This window comes from Gavialis gangeticus, unplaced genomic scaffold (assembly GCF_001723915.1).
Source record: "Gavialis gangeticus isolate Ggan-Ray unplaced genomic scaffold, GavGan_comp1, whole genome shotgun sequence".
Lineage (NCBI taxonomy): Eukaryota > Metazoa > Chordata > Crocodylia > Gavialidae > Gavialis > Gavialis gangeticus.
This window is the reverse complement of record NW_017729029.1, coordinates 77,862,532-77,876,529: the sequence shown is the minus strand read 5'-3', so window position 1 is coordinate 77,876,529 and position 13,998 is coordinate 77,862,532. Positions and strand designations below refer to the sequence as shown.

At 45.6% G+C, this 13,998-nt stretch overlaps 1 protein-coding gene across 1 annotated transcript in view; it reads right to left on the bottom strand.

Moving 5' to 3' along the window:
• GALNTL6 (polypeptide N-acetylgalactosaminyltransferase-like 6) overlaps positions 1-13,998 on the bottom strand; it is a 1,239,844-nt gene that overhangs the window by 216,194 nt on the left and 1,009,652 nt on the right. The gene's annotated exons all lie outside the window — the stretch shown is intronic.

Below are 13,998 nucleotides of genomic sequence, written 5' to 3'. Positions count from 1 at the left end.
TAATATAATTTAATAATAAAAAGGTTCTTAACTTCAGTAAGAACTGTGTTGTGTCCCTTCTTAAAACTGCTGTGTTTTAATAACATTTGCTTACTCTGCTCCTAACAATCAAAAGGTTTGGGGAAAAGAATCCTGATGAAGAAAGTTAAGGAAGAAAGTGAATCAGCAACATCCAGTTTTATTTCATCCAGTTAAAACTGTCCAAATAATAAGACTTTTATCTTGTAACTATTCAGTGGCAATTCCAGACTTTATTAAACAACTCTTTGTGATTCACTGGACAATAGATAATACAAGAGATTTGGATGTGGAAAAGGATTGTCATATATATGTGTGCATCATATCACGTGTCATAGATAGATATATATCTCCTGAAAGTTTCAGGCACTGTTGCTGTTTCTTTTACTTTAACTCCTGCCTGCGGTAGTGATGCTTCATCTGTGATCTGTGAGCACTGTCACCTGACAACACAAATGAACTGAAAACAAATATATCAAAAACTCATCTTTTGAAACTCTGTTGCTTCTGAGATATTTGTTTTGCCAGAATTGGGCAACACTCTGTCCACTTTTGTCCTGTGCATTCTTTGTTGTGCGCCTCATTAGGGAAAAGAAAAGAAGGACATGTAGGGCAGTTTCAGAATAAAAATATGCCAATTTTTAATAACAGTAAAGTAAGATCTCAGATGTTTTCTTGTTTGGGGCATAACATCCTAGAAAAAAAAAGAATGAATCAGCTGCTCAATGGCCTGTTCACTCACTATTAGCTAGGAATGAATGAATAAAACATACTATCATAAAATTATCCAGGGCATTCCACTAGTCATAGTTTCATAGTAGCTAGGGTCAGGAGGGACCTGAACAGATCATCTAGCCTGACCCCCTGCCACAGGCAGGAATGAATGCTGGGTTCACAAGACCCCAGACAGGTGATCATCCAACCTCCTCTTGAATTTGCCCAAGGTAGGGGCGAGGACCACTTCCCTGGGAAGTTGGTTCCAGATTTTTGCCACCCTAAACATTGCCTTCTGATCTCTAACCTAAACCTATTCTCCATCAGCTTATTACCATTGTTCCTCATTACCCCAGGTGGTGCTGGGGAGAATAGGGCTCTTCCTATTTGCTGTTGATCTCCCCTGACGAGTTTGTAGGTAGCCACCAGGTCCCCCCCTCAGCCTCCTCTTGCTGAGGCTAAACAGGTTCAGGTCCCTCAGTCTCTCATAGGGCCTGTCCTGCTGCCCTCTCACCAAGTGGGTGGCCCTCCTCTGAACCCTCTCCAGGCTGGCCACATCCCTTCTGAAGTGCAGTGCCCAGTACTGGACACAGTACTCCAACTGCAGCCTGACTAAAGTCACATAGAGAGGGAGTATCACCTCTCTGGACCAGCTTGAGATGCATCTTTGGATGCATGACAAGGTATGGCTGGCCTTGCTGGCTGCAGTCTGGCATTGGCAGCTCATGTTCATCTTGGAGTCAATAATGTAGTCTGTCTAAATCTATTTTCAGCCTCTCTCTCCCTTCAAGTGTGTCCACCTCACCCCACATCTTACTGTCCATGTAAAATGTCTTACTGTGTTTTGTATTTTATTAAGCTCTTGGAGTTATTATAATGTGTGTCAGAGAGCTCCAGAGGCTCACTAAGTGTTAGGTACACATGTATTTCTTTTTTAGGTCTTTTGAATGTGTTGTTTGTACATGCTGTTGACTTTCTGCTTGTATAAAAGAGGCTGGAAAAATATGAAACTCCCAACTGTCCTTCTTACCACCATTTACTATATTATTTTATATGCTTCTATTCTTTCTTCTCTAAACTAAATTCAGCAGTGTATATCTTTTTCACTAGTTTCTCCATACCCATGTCTGTTGCCTTTCTTTGGATCTATTATATCCAATTTTCACATAGCATGACCAAAAGTAAACATACTACCTAAGGTGAGGACATACCTTTGGTTTTTATGAGAACATTTTATCACAGCTACTATTATTTTTTAGCTTATTCCCAAGATAGACTATTATAATTCTTTTGGCCACATATTATAATGAAGTCCAAGAGCTTAATAAAATACAAAATAAGATGCTTAGGTCTTTAGGATTTTTTTCATCTGTTACAATTAATTTACAACCCATGTGTAGTTCATATGGTTCTTCTCTATGCACACCAGCAGTGCTTGTTTGCATGTGATTTTATCAGCCAGGGTGCTATTCAGTTACTTCATTGTGAGCTTCTTCTGAAGTTGTTCATAATTTTTTCTAGACTGGAGTACATAAATGTTTCATGTGAAAAGTTTGCCACTTCACTGTTGAACTTACTTCCAGTATCATTAATACATATATTGAAGGTCAACTGATTTGTTTGCTCAATTTTACTTCTATTTCTTGAAAAAGAGGAAAATAGATATCAAAATGAGCAACAGAGCCACATTTACAAGGAAAAAAAAATGTCTTATTTTAAGCATTTTTGTAGAAGATCCTTATAAGAATGTTTTGTAGTAAGAAAACAATTTTCTTTTCTTGAAGAAGAAATGACCCATATCATGGAGCTGTTAACATGAACTACAAAAAGAGGTATGCTGACATTAAGATTTAGATATCAAGGAGCTTCTAGTGTGATATTGTTGAAGGTTGAAATTGACGTTAGAAAAAAATTGTCTATATAAAGTAGTATTTGAACTGCCTTGCTTCAGTAATAATACCACCTTTGTCATTAAGGACTACAGAAGATCTTTCAATTAAATATGATTTGCACATAATTATTTGGCTATGGCTATTTTATATCCTTTATAATCATCTATTATTTTTCATACTTTGTATATATTTGACAACATCTGAAGGGAGTAAATCTACAAGGAGAAATTTTCTGTAAGAGAATAATGTGCATTATTTTTCCTCTCTCTTTTTATGCCTATATTGGTTTTAATTTGTTTTGACTCTGCATGTTACCCAGCACATTTTTATATTAACATGTGTTATAATATTGTGCTGAACTTTCATTTCAATACATAAAACCTAGACATTTTTCCATTTTCTTAAAAATGAGCCTTCTATGCCTAACTTCTAAGTAATGCTTCAGGCTAGGGATAGACATTTAAAAAGCTGGAGCCTGAATTAATTTAATCTTTGCAGGTTAGTCTAACCTGCCTAGGTTGAACTGGTTTGCAACAGCACAGGCATGTGGGCCTGGAGCCAAGGGTGCTAGAGTGCGCACTTGGCTGAAGGGGAGCTGTGGTGGGAGGTTGTGGCCAGTCTGGGGTGAACTGGCCAGAGAGGGGTTTCATTCCTCCCTCCCTGTCCTATCCTGCAGGGATTTGAGTGGGATCTGATGGGTGCTCCCTCCTCGCTGCTGCAGTGGCAGGCCAGTGTGGCCTCTGAAGCAGAGGGGTCAGGGAGAGGGTTTATTCTCCTCTCTACCCATAGTGCCCCTGGGGGACTGCAGCCAGGTCTACCCTCATTCTGTGCCTAAGTGGCAGAATAGTTTCATAGTTTCTAGGGTCAGAAGGGACCTGAGTAGATCATCTAGTCCAACCCCCTGCGATGGCAGGAAAGATTACTGGGGTCAAACGACCCCAGCAAGGTGTTCATCTAACCTCCTCTTAAAACCCCCCAGGGTAGGAGCCTGCACCACTTCTCTTGGAAGTTGGTTCCAGAACCTAGCCGCCCTGACCGTGAAGTAGCACCTCCTGATATCTAGCCTAAACCTACCCTCTGCTAGTTTGTGACTGTTATTCCTGGTCACTCCTGGTGGTGCTCGGGGGAACAGTGACTCCACCAATGCCTGCTGATCCCCCATGACTAGTTTATAACAGGCCACAAGATCCCCCCTCAGCCCTGTCCTGTCTCCTGTGCTGGACACCAGAGGAAGGGGGAATAACCCCCGTCCCTTCCCCCTCAAGGGGCCCTGCCAGCTGGCATCTGGCTCTGCCGGGTGGGGCTGGCTGGGGAGTGGGCTTCCTGGGCCAGCTTGGAGGAGCTGGTGGGCCCTGAGCCTGGCAGCCACCACTGCTTTGCACAAGCAGTTGCAAGCTGGCTGGGGCCAGGGGCTGTTCTGTCCCCAGTTGCTGCTGCCATGGCTGTGCCGCTTTGGGTGGGGGATGGTGGCCAGGTGGAAGGCTTCAGTCTAGGGGCTGCAGCTGGAGCTCCACATGCAGGAAAGCAGCTACTGGGCTGAAGCCACCCCCTGCCCCCACCTCCCAGAGCAGCTCAGGTGTGGCAGTAGGGGGAGGGGGAGTAACCGCTGCAGGTGAGGGGGAGCTGGCTTGGCCTGGCAGGGATTTTTCTCCCCTCACCTCAAGCTGCGGCTTCTGCTGCACCATGCAGTGCTGCTTGGGGCTGGTGGAGCGCCCTTCAGTCTGGCTGCTTCAACCTGAGTTGGGCTGAAGTGGCCAGGCTGAAGGAAGCTCCCTGAGCCCCAAGTGGCACCTCCAGGTGCAGCAGGAGATACAGCTGGAGGTGAGGGGAGAAAGACAGCCCTGCCAGGCCAAGCCAGATTCTCCTCAACTTCAGTGGTTACTCCACCTCCCATTCCTGCCACTCCTGAGCCACTCCAGGAGATGGCGGGGGGAGGGCTTCACCCCAGCAGCTTTTGGCCCATGCGTGGAGCTTCGGCTGTAGCCCCCAGACTGAAGCTTTTCACCCAGCCACCTTCTGCCTTCCAAGGCATCTGGGAGATGGAGCCAGAGTGCCACACGTGGGGCAGAAGCTTCTCATCCCCCCACCCAGAGCGTTGTGGCCATGGTGGCAGCAGCTGGGGAAAAACAGCGCCCCACCCTGGGCAGCCCACAGCTGCTTGTGTAGCTGCATCCCTGGGTCTTGCACAGGGCAAGGGGCAAGGCGATGGTGGCTGCTGGGCTTGGGTCCTGCTGGCACCTCTGAGCTGACCCAGGAAGCCTACCCCCCAGGCAGCCTCCACCTGGTGGGGCCAAACAGCAGCCAGCAGGGCCCCTTGATGGGGCAGGGATAGGGGATTTTCCCCCTTCCTCCAGTGGAGGGAATAGGAAGGGGCTTATTCTGCTGCTTGGTGGTGGCTGGGGTGGGCAGACCTCGCTGTGGTCCCCTAGGGCCAGTGGGGGGTAGAGGGGTGAATACCCCTGCTCCCTGCCCCCTCTGCCTCAGGGCCATGCTGGCCCACTGCTGTAGGAGTGAGGGGGGACCACCCAGATGACCTGGCTCAGGTCTCTTCTAGTAGGACAGGAAGCAGGGAGAAACCCCTCTCTGGCCAGACCCTTGCCCTGCTTGTTCCTGCTCCAGCGGGGGAGCAGAGGGACAGGGCCAGTCCTGCTGGGCTGGAACAGAGTGTCCAGCCCAGAGAGCATGCCTGGGTACTGGCATTACATTAAACCAGGAAGGGGTCTAGGATAGACATTGCATAAACCGGTTTGAGCTCAATCAGTTAAGTCTGATACTACATTCAACTAGGTTTCTCTCAAACTGGTTTTGGCCATTTTGAAACTGGTTTGTGTGCACTGAATGTCTGTTCTGTTACAGATTTAAACCAGTTTCTGATCACTTAACCTGGTTTGTGTGTAATGTCTGTCCCTAGCCTAAGTGGCCTGGCTCCTGTCCTGTGTAAACATGAATTTTGCCACTTAATTCTAGGAGAACCCTCCAAAATGATGATGATGACATTTAGATTTTTATAGTTTCTTTAATCCAAGAATTTCAGTCTTCACTTTCTTCATATACCTAATTAGAATGTGTTAATTTACTAAAATGCAGCTGCCTGCAGGGTAAAACCAGTAATCTATTTAACAAAATATAAACATAACTGAATTCAGAAAGCACAAAAAAATCGAACAGATCCAAAACTGGGACATTTAGGCAGGTAATTAACTAAAATGGAATTTGTCAAATGCAATGAAGTCAAGTCCCTAGTTTTAGGAGGATAAAAAAGGGTTATGTCATCTTTAATAGTGCAAATCTTGGTTTTCAATACTATCCCAAATGCACCACAATTAGTTGCACAATGTCCACTAAACCATATGGATTTTTTATTTGAACAATGCTACAAAGGGGTAAGAACCATCTAGGCTAGGGACAGACATTCGAAAAGCCTGGGCATGAATTTATTCAACCTTTGCAGGTTAGTCTAACCTGTCTAGGCTGAATCGGTTTCCAAACATACAGATAGTGGCGATGCGTAGGGGGTGCATGCCCCCCCTCCTGGTCAGTGACATTGGCCATGGGGAGACTCCCACCCTCTCTCTGACTAGTCCGGAGGGGGGAGGGGCACATGCCCCACCCGCAACTAAGGTGGCACCAGTCACCCATGCATACAGACAGTCCCTCTGGACTGAGGAAAAACAGGAACATGCCTGCAGTGGCTCAGGCTGGAAGCCATGGGGCACTACAGAAGTCCTCCCTGCCCTTCCACAGAGCTAAACTGAGGGGTGTGTGGCCAGGCCCCAGCAGGGCTCTGATTAGGGAGGGGTGTGAACTCCCACCCTGCCTGCAGTCCCAGGCTTTTCCATGCTAGCTGCTCAAGGGGCGGGGCTGTTGCCAGCCTGCAGCTCTGGGATAGCACACTGAGGCAAAGGGGTGTGTGCAGTGTATGGATCTGTTGATGATACAAAGCTTTTCTCTGTCCCTCCCTGCTTCTATATACAGTCTGCAGCAAACTGACAGGCAAGCAAGCTGTGGGGGAAGGAGGCAGGAGCTGATAACAGTGTGTGTTACTCTCACCTCAGTGTTTATTGTCCCATTAAGAAAACAACAGAGACACATTACCAGCTATCTGTTGATTCAGCACAGACCCAGCATGTGATCTGGTGGCTGATACACAGACACCTCAGCAAAGGCAGAGGGAAGGGGGGAATTTGTGTTTAGCAGAGAGTGGTGAGGGGAATGGAGGGGAGTAAACAGCTCTTCTCAAATGTTTCCAAGGAAGGACATTAAGCTACCTGTTGATTAGCTCCAAAGAGCCTGTCTACCTTTGTCTTTCTCACAGCACAGACTATAGCCAGCATGTGGTCTTCTAGCTAATCCGGAGGTGTCTGCTAAAGCTGAGGGGTTGGGGGGAATCATCCCTTCTTAGCATGGAGAAGCCAGGCAGATAGGGAGGGGCCAGCCCTGATGTGGCGCAGAGAGCCCCACCCAGCCCAGAGAGCATGCTCTGATGCTGGGGGTGCCTGGTTTATCTTAAGCCAGCAAGGGGTCTGGGACAGACATTGTATAAACTGGTTTTAGCCAAATCAATTAACTGTGATACTATATTCAGCCAGGTTTATCTTAAACTGGTTTCAGCCATTTTCAAACTGGTTTATGTGCACTGAACATCTGTTCTGTTACAGGCTTAAACCAGTTTCTGATCACTTAAACTGAGTTATGTGTAATGTCTGTCCCTAGCCCTATTGGACCACTATTGCCATGTCTTGTATTACCCATGTATTTCTTGCAGATATCTGTAAGCATTTTGTTAGTCTAGTCCAGCAGGCCATGCATGATGTGACAGCACCATGGCAGAAGGCAGTGCAGATGCAGACCAAAATTGTAATTCACTGATCCTTGTTGTGAATTTTGAAATATGTATTCTGATTAAGGTGACACCATAAATTGTTGCTGTAAATTGTACCATGATATCTGGGGTGGGCACTGCAGAGGTCCTTGGATGTATCTTCTGCAGCGAGTAGACATAACAGCATGAGCTTAGGGATGGATTGGCACCTCTTTGAATTTTCTTCCTTTTGTTGGTACAAGTCACATATTTAATGTCAGTTTAACGTAACTCAGTATGCCTTACTATATCTGACAATGCAAGCATTTCTTAAAATCAAAGCAGAAATTCAATGCAAGGAAGACTAGTCAATCTCTCAGCCACCTGACCCTGAGAGAGCATCCAAAGATGTGCTCATTAGAGAACAGCGAGGGGGAAAGCATTTTAAGCATTGGCAATGCTGTGATATACGGGTTATTTTTCAATCAGGATTTTTTTTTTATCTCTAGCTTACAAGTGGAGGTTGTGGGAAGATTAAAGCATGGGCTCAAAGAGTACTGTCAGTTCTGCCCTAACTAGTTTTATCATTTGTACAGCTATGATTCCTTACTTTCTTAAGAGTCTCATAACAATCTCATAACAAGGGATAAGGATTCTTCACTGCTGGTACAGTAAGATATAGTTTTGTTTCCCCCCACCCTCACCTTCTATATATAGAGTGCTGAAAGGAAGGCTTATTTACTCTGATTTGTGCTGAAATGAAACAAAGAGAATGACATTTCTGCAACACATCTGCTTTTACTTCTTTTGGCTCATTTAGATCATGGGGATCACAGGCAGGTGAAGAGTTGTTAGAATAATTTAATACCATGTGTTCTTTAGGGATCCAATACTCAGAATTTATCATTCAAAATGTTCACATTGTTGGATTAAAATCAAGAGAGACCTTATAAAAAACTCATACATCAGAACAGAAATCAGCAACATTTCTTGCTGGGAAGTTATCTTCTAAGAAATATCTTTTGGTAGGAGCTTCTTATATTCATCCCTCCTTAAAATTTGGCATTTTATGCTCAAAGGCCAATATGTCCTTTCACAAGTTCTTCCTAGTTATAGGCTGGAGAAATCCATAAATTGTCAACTTGTAGAATTTCCTGCAAACGGTTCTATTGGGGTGAGGTTGACCAAAAAGTTTGTTCCCTGAGATGTGGCAAGAGACTCATCCCCTAAAGCTGTGGGTCTTCTAATCCACAAATGCATTGGCCATCAAGTGAAGAGTCAGTGCCTCCACACTGCCACCAAACATCAAACTCATAACATGGCAAAATGAGACAGAAGAGCCCACAGCACACACACAAAAATAATCAATCAGCCTCATCTTTGTTGAAGCACACAGTGTACCCTGTATGCTTTAACATAGCAAAATTGCCAATAATAATCTGGGAAAGTCTCCAAAATGTACAGAATTATCTGAAATGTTATGAATTTCAAGAAAGCTCCAGCTCCTGTGTCTTCAGCTAATGACTTTGACACCTGGACTGTAGGTTTATAGATGATCTCTACATCTAGTCTTCTCTGGTGGTGATGAGTAATTCTGTTGTCCCAAAGCACATGCTGGGCTCAGAGAATCATCAAACTTCTCCACACAGATGCCATCAGGAAAGTAAGATTTAGGGCAAACCTTGCTGAAGAGGAACCCTCAGGACTTAGTACAGACATTCAAAAATCCCGAGACTCTAAATTGATTCAATCTTTGCAGGTTAGTCTAACGAGTGTAGATTGAATGACAAGCAAGTGAACAGACATTCACTTTTGATTCCAGAAATGCAGGCACATGCTTGCAGTGGTTGAGGCTAGAAGCTGGGAGGCACTACAGCGAGCCCCTCCTTCCCTTCTGCAGTATTGCGAAGGTTGGAGGGAATCTGAGCTGGGGGGGGCATGGCCAGGTCCTGGCAGGTCCCTGACCCTGGCCTGCAGGGCTCTGTGCAGCGCTGCCTCAGGGGTCAGGGTTGGAGAAGCCCAGCAGCACTGGGCCCTACTGTGGGCCAAGGGGAAAAACCACCACCCCAACCCCTTTTTCAGTCAGCCAGAACAGTGATAGTGCTGTGGCTAGGGAGGAGAGGGGTGGGGTGAACCCTGCTCTGCTGGAGCAAAGAGCACAGCTTACCCCAGCTCAGCCCAGGGCTGCAAGGCATCTTGGGATGTTGGGGGGCTGTGAGTTAACTTAAACCAGGAAAGAGTCTGGGACAGAAGTTCCATAAAGAAGTTTGACCTAAATCAGTTAAGTCTTATACTACTACATTCAGCCAGGTTTATCTCAGCCATTTTGAAAGCATGGGCACTAAACGTTTGTTCTGTTACAGGTTTAAACTGATTTCTGATCACTTATGCCAGTTTACGTGTAACTTCTGTCCCTAGCCCTGATATCAGATCACTAAACACTAGTGCCAGGTACACACATTACACATAAACTAGTAAAAGTGATTGGAAACCAGCCTAACATGCAACAGAAATTCAGCCTGCATAGACTGGTTTAACAATGGCAGAATCTGGTCTAAGATAGAGCTGGGTGGATGTAGTATCAGACTTAATCAGTTTAAATTAGACCACACTATAGAACTTCTTTACTAGATCCCCTCCCAACCCAAGTTAGATCACAGTCCACCGGCATCCCAAGTGCCTTTGTGGCTCCCCACTTCTCCCCCTTATATGAAGGCACACTGCAACGCAGCTCGTGTTCAGCTGCTAAAAGCTGTGAGCCACAGGCAGGTAAGGAGGCAAAGTGGGGTGGATGGGAGCATCTGTAGCTCTATATTTTCTATCTTTATACAATGTCCCTGAATGGGGGTGGGGAAGGTACTCCAGTGGTAGCCAGGCAGGGCAAGGCAGGACACGGCAGGTCAGACCAGGTAAAATGAGATAGCAATGGCTGTGGGATACCATGCCTTGTGTTTGCAGGGCCCAGCAGGGCCATGGTGAGGGGGCGCAGGGTACGGAGCTGCAGCTTCTGCCTTCCCATGCTGCTGGTGTGTGTGTGTGTGTGTGTGTGTGTGTGCGCGCACAAGTGTGCAGCCTGGCCCCAAGCAGCTGCTGCTACTTCCTGGGGCTCAGTGGGATGTGGGGCTTCAAGGCCCTGGCCCTGATCAGGTGCTGGTGCTGCCACTTGGCAGGGTATGGGACTCTGGTCCCTGGGGAGGAGAGGAGGCAGCCATGCCCTTGTGGCTTCAGTGAAAGGGCTTCAGCCAGGAACTCAGTGCTGGCTCTAAGGGGTGAAATCCTCTGAGCCTTTCCCAGAGTCACTCTAGTGCACAGTCCCAGGGCTAGGAAGGAACTAGGACAGGGGAGGGACACTCTGGGCCAGGGATGTGGAGTGTGCCACTGGCACCACCTCCCCTGGCAGCTGGCTGCCTGTAGCTGACAGCTGCCTGACAGATGACAGGGCAGCTGGGGGAGGCATGTGCCTAACAGCCAATAATGGATAGCTGCCAGTCTTCACCAGTCTAGCACATTGGGAGGTGTGCAGGGCCACCCTCAAGCTGCTGGCCTCTGTTAGTGCAGGCAGCCTTTGTGCCACCCCCCGAAACCTGAACTAACATCGTACAATTGGAGAAACCCATGTAAATTAGTTCAAATCCACGTCAGCATTTTTGAATGTCTGTACCTAACCTGGTTTTCTTTGGAACAGCTCAGACCAAGCTCACTAAAAAGTGAAAAAGCCTAAAATAATATGATTTTTACCAGTCAACTTCCATCCTGCAGGTAATATCAGCTCAAAACTTTAAATTCAGGTGCTCTTTGGCAACCTGGCTCATGGCTGTCATGAGCATTTAGACATGTGCACATAATCTGTGCTCAGCTTCAATAAAAATTTCAGATATGTTTGACAGTGTCTGTGATAGTTTTGCAAAACTGAAGGCAGACCTATTTTGCCCTCTGTATAGCATCTGGTTTATTTAAGATTTGTATTCAATCTTGGTAAAAGTTTATATTTAAAAAAAAAAAACACTGGCAAGTCCATTTAGTTTATCTATCACAAAACTATTTTTGACACACAGCTCTCATATGCCTTGTCTCTACTGCTTTAATATTGATAATCTGTACAACACACATTCTTCTGATACATGGGTACATACCATATTAGTCCTTAAGACTTAATCCCCCTCATTTAAAAAAAAGTTAGATTCCAAACTAAGGTTACGTTGTAGAGGGACCAAGTGCCCGAAGAATCATTATACTGCTCTTACTGGAGCTAAATGCCAGAGCCCTCAGGCTGCAGTGAATTTTTGTCACAGCAAAATTTAGTCATTTTTTCTATACCTATAGCAAGTGGATGTAAACAAGAGAAGAAACGAAAAAGCAGTAAAATGCCTACAGGTATTAGGGAAAAAAATACCCAACCAAACTGAATGAGAAACTGAATCTCTCTCACGTGTTTCTCTCTCTCTCTTCATCTATCTACACACGCATGCGCGTGCGCACACACGCACAGTTTTTCTGTTTTTTTTACTTACAGCTAGAAAATAAAACTCTTTCAAATAATTCCCTCCATACACTGAATCCTAGGATTCCCCTTCTCATCTTCATCTTCCTTTCATAACATTTTGGCCAGGGAGAACTAAGGGAGGCTCCCTCCAATGCTTATCACTAAAATGAGACCCAATGCATCACCCAAAAACAAAGCCAGAGTTTTCCTCTGAGGTTTTAGTGAACATTTTTTCGTATCCCTAGGACAGTATTTGGTATAACTGTACTTATAACAAAATTGTTTCAATTTTAGCGGTGGCCTGAAGAATGTACCCATCACTTTACTTTACTTTAGGAAGGATGTTCTAGCTGCTGAGCTTGACTTCACCCCTAGAGAAGAGACTGTAAACACTAATTGAGGGTGAGGTGGATTAACACTCAGAGCAATTTAGACAAGAGGGAGATGACACAAGACACAGTATTAATATTGATTTACTTGGCTCTGTATGTCACTGAGCTGAAAGAAGGCACTGGTACTAAGGTGATAAAATATATCGATAATACAACACGGGTGGGGTGGTCAATACAAACAAGAGGGGTCAATAAATTAGTTACAGCCTGATTCTAAAACTCATTGATTTTGATGAGTAAGTGCTGCTCAGTGACCTTACTGACTTAGCTACTGTCAAAGCAGGAAGTGGCTTATTTTATTTGACATTTCAACATCTAAAGTGATGTTACAAAGACTTGCGAAGGTAGTTTCAGTTGTCATATCCAGTGAACAGGAGATGGAGGTTTTAAGAAAAAGAAGCATACCAGAAAACAAAACCCCAACTACAGCCTGTAACAAAAACTCACAGGTGCCTAGAATGATCAAACATAGCTTGGAAAATGTTAACATTATATAAAAGATTCCTGTGTGAGCAGAGGAAGGCATAATTTATCCCATCTATCAAAATACATTTGGCCAGCATGTCCTTCCCAATGGCTAATTTACATACAGATACACTAAACCCAGGGAAGTCATTAAGTCATCGTATCACTTCAGAAACAGCCTCTTTAAATAAATGTTAATAGTACATCTATTATGGACCTCGTGGAATCAATGTCACAAGTGCCCAATATTATTAAATTGCTTCTGAAAATACTGCATTATTTTATTTCAACTATTTTTAACACTAACACAGGTTCTAAAATAGACTCGTAAAACACCTGCAAACTTGGACTGACATAGCCCAAACTACTGAAAGCAGCATCGGAGGGAGTGAGCTGTTGTATCTGAAAGCTTATGCCTTTCATAATTAGTTTGTAAGGGTACATATAGCCATTCGCTGAATCTGGCCTATGTTCACATGCCTTACTTTAAGCCACTTAAACCTAGGCTGGGAGTAGTGTGCACAGCCATTCACTGCTGCCAGGAGCCAAATGAGCAGCCTGATGTAAGTGACTTGGGGTAGGGGGAGAGGCTGGCAGGATTGGAGGGGTGGGGGGGCACTAATGGCTTAGTGCAAAGTGCTCTGGCAAGTCCAGGGACAGAGACGAATTAATGCAAAGGCCTGTGGGGTCCAGGCCCAGGGGCCCCTGCCAAACAGGAGTCCCCTGGGTGCCTGGGTTTCCTCGGGAAATGACAAGTTTCCCTTTGCAGGTGGGCACCCTTGCAGGTGGGGTCCTGTTTGGGGCTACTGGGAGTGAGATGCAGGGGCGCTGCATGCATGTGTGTAGCCGCATGCCTGCACATGGCCAGGAGCACAGCCAGGCAACGTGGACAGCAGCTCCTGCAGGTAAGTCTCTAGAGGGGAAGGGGAATGGGGGAGGGAAAGGGTGTGGGAGGAGTAGATTGAGGCTCCTATGGTGAGGGAGATGTGGGATCAGGGCTCTCTGCTCTGCTGCCTTTCCCTCAGGAGCCCCGCACTGGCTGTGTGTCCTGAGATGAACAAACTTAGATCAAGGGCACCATGTTTTTAGATTGCCTGGTTAGGTTGATCTAAATGTAATGCTTATATATACCTTATGGCAGGATTCAGATGTGTAGGCACATGGGGTTTGTGGCACTGCAACCCTCTTTGCAGCACCACAAACTGTACATGTTGTATGTTAAATTGCATGGGG